This window comes from Podarcis melisellensis, assembly GCF_964234715.1.
Source record: "Podarcis melisellensis genome assembly, chromosome: 1".
In the NCBI taxonomy this organism is placed as follows: Eukaryota; Metazoa; Chordata; class Lepidosauria; order Squamata; family Lacertidae; genus Podarcis; species Podarcis melisellensis.
In genome coordinates, this window is record NC_138528.1 from 15,286,640 (window position 1) to 15,294,047 (window position 7,408).

General features: G+C 44.3%; 1 pseudogene across 1 annotated transcript; it reads right to left on the reverse strand.

Moving 5' to 3' along the window:
• Positions 1-5,973: 5,973 nt before the first annotated feature.
• LOC309377310 (small ribosomal subunit protein mS33 pseudogene) lies at positions 5,974-6,664 on the reverse strand (annotated as a pseudogene). The gene is made up of 2 exons: positions 6,408-6,664; positions 5,974-6,301 (listed from the first exon to the last, which is right to left on the reverse strand). The product of its transcript is annotated as a small ribosomal subunit protein mS33 pseudogene (transcript).
• Positions 6,665-7,408: the final 744 nt, after the last annotated feature.

A 7,408-nucleotide genomic window follows, 5' to 3' on the forward strand; every position in this document is an offset into this window, starting at 1 on the left:
GGTCTCCTGCTGCCGCCGCGCTGCTGGCACACAATTTCTGTTCTCATCCTGAGGTAAAGTTCTTAACCCAAGGTACTATTTATGGGTTAGCAGAGTCTGTAACCCAAAGTGTTTGTAACCTGAGGTTCCTCTGTATCTCTTTGGCTCGGGGGGCGGGGTCATATAACTCCATACCCTCCAATATTTCTCCAATGAAAATAGGGACGTCCTAAGGAAAAGCAGGACATTCAGGGATCAAATAAGAAACCAGAATAGCTTCTGTAAATCTGGGACTGTTCCTGGAAAATAGGGACACTTGGAGGATTCGAGGTCCTGAATTTCTGCCCCAAAGTCCTACCCTCTCAGCACTGCGATTTACTTTTTATTCATTAATTTTTTTGTGGTGTTTGTAAGATAGACCATAACATTAAGTTTCCTGGGTGGCTTGCAGTCCAGGTGAGAGAGACCTCTCCACCTGAAAACCTGATAACTAGTCAGGGCAGATGCTACTACCATTGCTGGACCAATGGTCCAGTCTGGTCTAATACGGCATCCTATATTACCTTGTGCAATCCAATGAAAGCATGCACTTAGATTTTGCTTCTCTTCCATGTGCTATAAACTCACACTAGATGGCTCTTCACATCAAGCAAACATGGCTGTTCTTGAGGGCAAGATTGTCGACTCCATCTCAGGGGCAGGGGGGGAGGGCAAGAAGGTAGAGTGCAAAGTTCATTCGTTTTCATAACTGTTTGAATGTAAATATAACAGAGAGGTTGGGCCCCGTATGTGGAGATCAATCTCTTTACAAGGCTGCAGAATATGACACAGCCTGCCACCTCCACCCCAAACAATGAATATACAGTGGTACCTTGGTTCCCAAACGCCTTGGTACTCAAACAACTTGGAACCCAAACACTGCAAACCCGGAAGTAAGTGCTCCGGTTTGAAAACTTTTTTCGGAAGCCGAATAGAAGCCGTTTTAAGTGTTACGGTTCCGTTTTGAGTGTTACGCTGAGGTCTGTCTGTTTTTGCTATTTGTTTTTGTTTTTTGCAGCTCTTTCGTTTTGTTTTTGTGACCGTGTGGAACGCAGTTCAGCTACTGATTGACTGCAGTACATTGTTTATTGCTTTCATTTTATGGATCAAAGGCCTTGTTAGATAGTAAAATTCATGTTAAATTGCTGTTTTAGGGGTTGTTTTTAAAAGTCTGGGATGGATTAATCCATTTTGCATTACTTTCTGTGGGAAAGCGCACCTTGGTTTTGGAACGCTTTGGTTTTGGAACAGACTTCCGGAACGGATTAAGTTTGAGAAGCAAAGTACCACTGTATTATGATGATGATGATGATGATGATGATGATGATGATTTGTTAGTCACTTTTCTTACAGTGTGACCCTGAGAGTCACAGTCTCATGTGTTACCAACTGAGCTGTCCCACAGTCACCCTTCAAATTAAGGGCCTAGTGCCCAGATAAAGAGAAGTCTTTGCAATACCTAAGCTTGACAAAAAGAGTGTCTGTCAGCTTCGTGGGAAACGAAAAGTGGTGTGTCTCCATAGGAGCCAAGGTGCTCAGACAAGGCTGGGAAGAATCAGAAGAGGTGATCTAACTTCAATACTCTATTCAGGAAGAGGGAACAAGTTAGACCTGTGTGTAAAAAGAACAGCAGACAGGAGTTTGAATGAGCATAAGAAAGAAAAAGAGATGGGTTTTGGTTTTGTATGGATTTTGGGGTATTGGCTATCTCTTAGATTATGTGGGGCCTCTGAATACATATCTGTTCCTAAATTTCAAGCTTTACATAATCACTTTTTAAAAAAGATCATGTAAATGTGGTGGGGGTGAACAGACATTACCGTTCTGATATGACAAAAATATACTTCAGCTACACAATTATTTGTCATGTTGTGTTTATAGCACCACTCATAAAAGAATATCATCACTCATATCATATTTGTCATCTTGTGCTAACAAATCTGTGCAAAAATAACCATAATCTGTGTCAAAATTTCATGAGGCCAGGTAACTGCTTTTGTGTCGCTGTACGTTAAACGTATTCATGTATGCCAAGTAAGAAATCACAATATATTCTCATCTGGAGTTGTTTCGTATGCAAATAGGCTTTATTGCAATATAGATGTTTTAGTTAGATGGTGAGTTTTTAGTTGCCAGTATGCCGGTATATATGCAAATATAAACCTTTATTATTTCTTTTTTCCATAGTTCTTTCTGTTAGAACAATGTTATGAGTCCTCTTAAACATGACATACAGTTTAGGGCCTCAGCATATCTTAATCCTGCCCTGCCTGCAAATTTGAAATAGCAGCAGTGGGCTTCGGCTGCCCATGGGCTGTCTTTAAGCCATGCTACTACCTAGCTATATCCAACCTGTATATTTATAAATAATCACAAATATTACAAAGTGGCCTAAGCTTTCAGCAGTTTCCTTCCAAAAAGAAATTGAACTTGGGTAAGCACTGCAGTCTGCAGTTTTGCAACTACTATCTGAGAAGTGGAGTTGAGCATACAATTTTTATTGTATTATGGTTGATTTCCTAAATGGTTTTCCCAGTAGTGATGTATGGAAGTGAGAGCTGGACCATAAAGAAGGCTGATCGCCGAAGAGTTAATGCTTTTGAATTATGGTGTTGGAGGAGACTCTTGAGAGTCCCATGGACTGCAAGAAGATCTAACCTATCCTTCTGAAGGAAATAAACCCTGAGTGCTCACTGGAAGGACAGATCCTGAAGCTGAGGCTCTAATACTTTGGCCGCCTCATGAAAAGAGAAGACTCCCTGGAAAAGACCCTGATGTTGGGAAAGATGGAGGGCACAAGGAGAAGGGGACGACAGAGGACAAGATGTCTGGACAGTGTTCTCGAAGCTACCAACATTAGTTTGACTAAACTGCGGGAGGCAGTGGAAGACAGGAGTGCCTGGCGTGCTCTGGTCAATGGGGTCACAAAGAGTCGGACACGACTAAACGACTAATAATAATAATAATTTATAATTATAATTTATTATTTATACCCCGCCCATCTGGCTGGGCCTCCCCAGCCACTCTGGTCGGCTTCCATAGAAACAAAAAATACACTAAAATATCACACATTAAAAACTTCCCTGAACAGGGCTGCCTTAAGATGTCTTCAGAATGTCAGGTAGTTGTTTATCGCTTTGACATCTGCTCGAAGGGCGTTCCACAGGGCGGGCGCCACTACCAAGAAGGCCCTCTGCCTGGTTCCCTGTAGCTTTGCTTCTCGCAATGAGGGAACCGCCAGAAGGCCCTCGGCGCTGGACCTCAACGTCCGAGCAGAACGATGGGGGTGGAGACGCTCCTTCAGGTATACGTTTAGGGCTTTAAAGCTAAATGACTAAACAGTATCTCCATACACACTGCCCAGGCATGCGCCCCAAGGAAGTCACTTCGGTGCTGCTAACACAGTGGTTTGACTTCACCCCCGGAGGCACACTCCATTGTCTCTCAAGACAGACGAATGCCAACAATAAAAAAATTAAAGGCACCTTGTTCTGGGCTGCTTTCATTTCTCAAGCAGTCCATTGCTCTTTTTAAAAAATGCAACAAATGCATTTTTTAAAACATATCTGTAGCATTCCAACATTGTATTTTTTTACAAGTACTTTTTACACAGTTGGTAGAGCATGAGAATCTCAGGGTCCTGGGTTCGAGCTTCACCTTGTGGAAAAGCTTATTGCATTGCAGGGGGTTGGACTAGATGACCCTCAGTGTCCCTTCCAACTCTACAATTCTGATTCTGAAAATGCAATATCTGAAGCATCCCTCTGCATGTGCTGTTTCTAAGGGCACCCCAACAGCTTTTGCAAATACGGAGATGTATATTTAAATCAGTTTGGGCGGACGGGAAAACGGGTAGACACTAACAGTATATTCCCTGTGTAGTATTTTTGGCCAGAACTGTGACTTTACTGCACTTGTGCCTTGCTTACTGACAGGCTAGCTGACTATTACACATAATTAGCCAGGAGAGAAAGTACAAACCTTTCATCTGCTTCCAGCCTCTTGTGTGTGTGTTTACATGCTCTCTGTCTGTTGCAATAGTAGCTCAACTGTGCCCTCATTAATTAGTGACAGCAATTTGTGCCTATCCTCATGTGAGATAAGCAAGCCTATTGCATAGGTAGGAATGGCATGTGATAGCAAGGTTGCAACAAAGGAAACTGTTCAAAGGCACACCATCCCCTATGTACACATGCCTGGCTCTCCCTATTGAGGAGGGGCAGCTCCTAATTTCTGCTATCACCCCTGGAAAATAATAGTTTTTCCCACTTTTTGTTTTCTGAGAGAAACTAGCAATGCGTTTTTTAAAAACTGTCACATGTGTCTGACAGATTTGAGTCCAATCTCTGGGTCAGAAATGGGGAAACACATTGAAATATACTCAGAGTCAAGAGTGGATTTCATGCCCTTTATTCAGCTCATAGTGGTGAGGAGGAATGAAAGTTCCCCCAAAATATCTGCTTTATATAGATTATTTACACAATGGGCCCCACGTGATTGGCTAATTCCGGGATTCTCCTGTAGGCCAATCAGGTTGTGGATTCACTTCCATCTGGAGCTGGATTGGGTGGCTCCTGCGGACCAATCATACCGCTGCATTGTTCTAGGACCAATCATACTGCTGCAATCTGAATCCTATTGTTCTAGGACCAATCAGACTGCTGTATTTTGGACCCTATTCAACTCAGTACATAACACACATCCTGACTACTGCATAGGCAGACACACTGCCAGGGAGCCAGCCGGCAATAAATCACACAGAGTATATGAAGTTAACTCTTTATTAGCAGAAACAAGGCCTGCTGAGAGGAGTCAGGCCAAATGAGCCTTCTTGGTAGGTCTTGCCTCTGTGAGAAGAGAGAGGAAGAGATTTAGGCAGCGGTGGGATGGTGGGGATTTTCAGTCTCCAAAACTGCCTAAATCTCCTCCTCCCTCTTCTGGTCCTGGGAGACCCAGTGGGGAGGGGAGCTTGTCTCAGTAGGAGGGGAGGCACTTCCTGGCATCTTCACCAGCTGGACTCATCTCTGCCTCTTTTGCTTCAGCTTCTGTTTCTGGCACAGACTCTCCCAGCTCACTAAGCCCTGTTACCCCTTCAGCTTCTGACTCCGCCTCTTCCCAGTCTTCTCCCTCTGCCTACTCATTGTCATTCCGCCACCAGTCCCTGGGCTCTTAGCCTTCTTCCCTTGGGGGCCCCCCAGCTGGTGCTTCCCACCATTCCTCCATGTCCAACCAGTCCATGACAGACCTCTGGGGCTTGCTGGCAACAGCAGAGGCCTTTTCAGCTTAGTGCAACCCAGTTTGGCCACACTGGGTTCCACGCTGCATGGGGCACCACAACAATGCTGTAGAATGGAGCGTGAGAGGCAGGAGGCACCAAATTTTCATGTTGCCCAGGGCAGCGCCGAAATTTGAGAGCTCCGCTGGCAACAGTGCCAAACCACTGGGTATCACTTTTTGGGGTTACCTCAAGGATGTCTCCTCCCCGCCCCCCAGGTTTGTCTTTGTTAGTATGGGTATTCTGGTGGGGGCAGGAATTATTGTGGGAAGAGCACGTACACTTATCAATAAAATAACGATGTTTAGTTGGCTAGTAACTCTGCTGACTTAATTTGTTTAGGACCACACTGCACATGCTATATTTACAGAAGAATCCCTTCTCTTAAACTGTAGAGCACCAGGTACACTGATGATCCCATCCAAATAAATAAATACATGAAAAGTTGGAAGGTGTGAAGTTGTACTTGATGACCCATGACTAAGATGGCCTAATGGATTCTTTCTTTCTTTCTTTCTTTCTTTCTTTCTTTCTTTCTTTCTTTCTTTCTTTCTTTCTTTCTTTCTTTCTTTTTCTTTCTTTCCTTCCTTTCCTTTCCTTTCCTTTCCCTTTCTTTCTTTCTTTCTTTCTTTCTTTCTTTCTTTCTTTCTTTCTTTCTTTCTTTCTTTCTTTCTTTCTTTCCTTTTTCCGTCCAGGATATGTTTATTAAATACAAGGTCTACTCCAACAACAGTGATATTTCTTTTTCAGCGCTCTCTTTCCTTCTCTTTTCATAGGGTATCCTTTCCCGCGCAGCTTTTTCAGCCGTTTCATCTTGTCTTTGAAATATTCATGTTCATCTCTGTAGAGGCCATAGAAGCCAAGTTTTGTCATGAGAAGAAGAAGAGTTTGGATTTGATATCCCGCTTTATCACTACCCGAAGGAGTCTCAAAGTGGCTAACATTCTCCTTTCCCTTCCTCCCCCACAACAAACACCCTGTGAGGTGAGTGGGGCTGAGAGACTTCAGAGAAGTGTGACTGGCCCAAGGTCACCCAGCAGCTGCATGTGGAGGAGCAGAGACGCGAACCCGGTTCCCCAGATTACGAGTCTACCTCTCTTAACCACTACACCACACTGAGGTTGTGGTAGGTATTGTGTGGAGGATGCCAGCCATAAACTTCCTTCCGCATTGCATGGGGCTGTCCGCTTAACAGTTTGATGACTTTCATGGATGATGTTATCCGTTGGGCGAGCCACTTCTCCAAATATCTGCACACTCAAGCGTGCCATCTGTAAAGCATAGTAGAAAAGATTGGACGACATCTCCAAGCACAAACCGGGCACATGGAATTGTGGGCACCTCCTCACTGTCCCAAGCGTGCCTCCGCCTGCAGGACACCAAATGGATTTTCTTTGGGTGGTATTCAACTGGATAAATGCATAAACAGAACAACTTCCACTTGTGCAACAGGACTTCCACGCACACCCCACCCCGCCCTCCGGCCCCTGTACACACCCTAATTCTCTTCTGGGGGTTCCGTAGGCTTTCATAGCAGATTTGGGGATAGCATGGGGCGCACTCTTTCCCCAAACAATGGGGGTCCCTGACAACTGGGCAGGCTTACTAGAGTTTATGGGAGTCCACACAGCTGCTGATCACCTCATCTGTCTCCTGAGAAATCTCTATGTGGGACAAGAAGCTATAGTTAGAACTGGATATGGAACAACTGGTTGGTTCAAAATTCGGAAAGGAGTACGACAAGGCTGTATATTGTCTCCCTGCTTATTTAACTTATATGCAGAATTCATCATGCGAAAAGCTGAGCTGGATGAATCCCCAGCCAGAATTAAGATCGCCGGAAGAAATACCAACAACCTCAGATATGCAGATGACACAACCTTGATGGCAGAAAGTGAGGAGGAATTAAAGAACCCTTTAATGAGGGTGAAAGAGGAGAGCGCAAAATATGGTCTGAAGCTCAACTTCCAAAAAACAAAGATCATGGCAACTGGTCCCATCACTTCCTGGCAAATAGAAGGGGAAGAAATGGAGGCAGTGAGAGATTTTACTTTCTTGGGCTCCATGATCACTGCAGATGGTGACAGCAGTCACGAAATTAAAAGACGCCTGCTT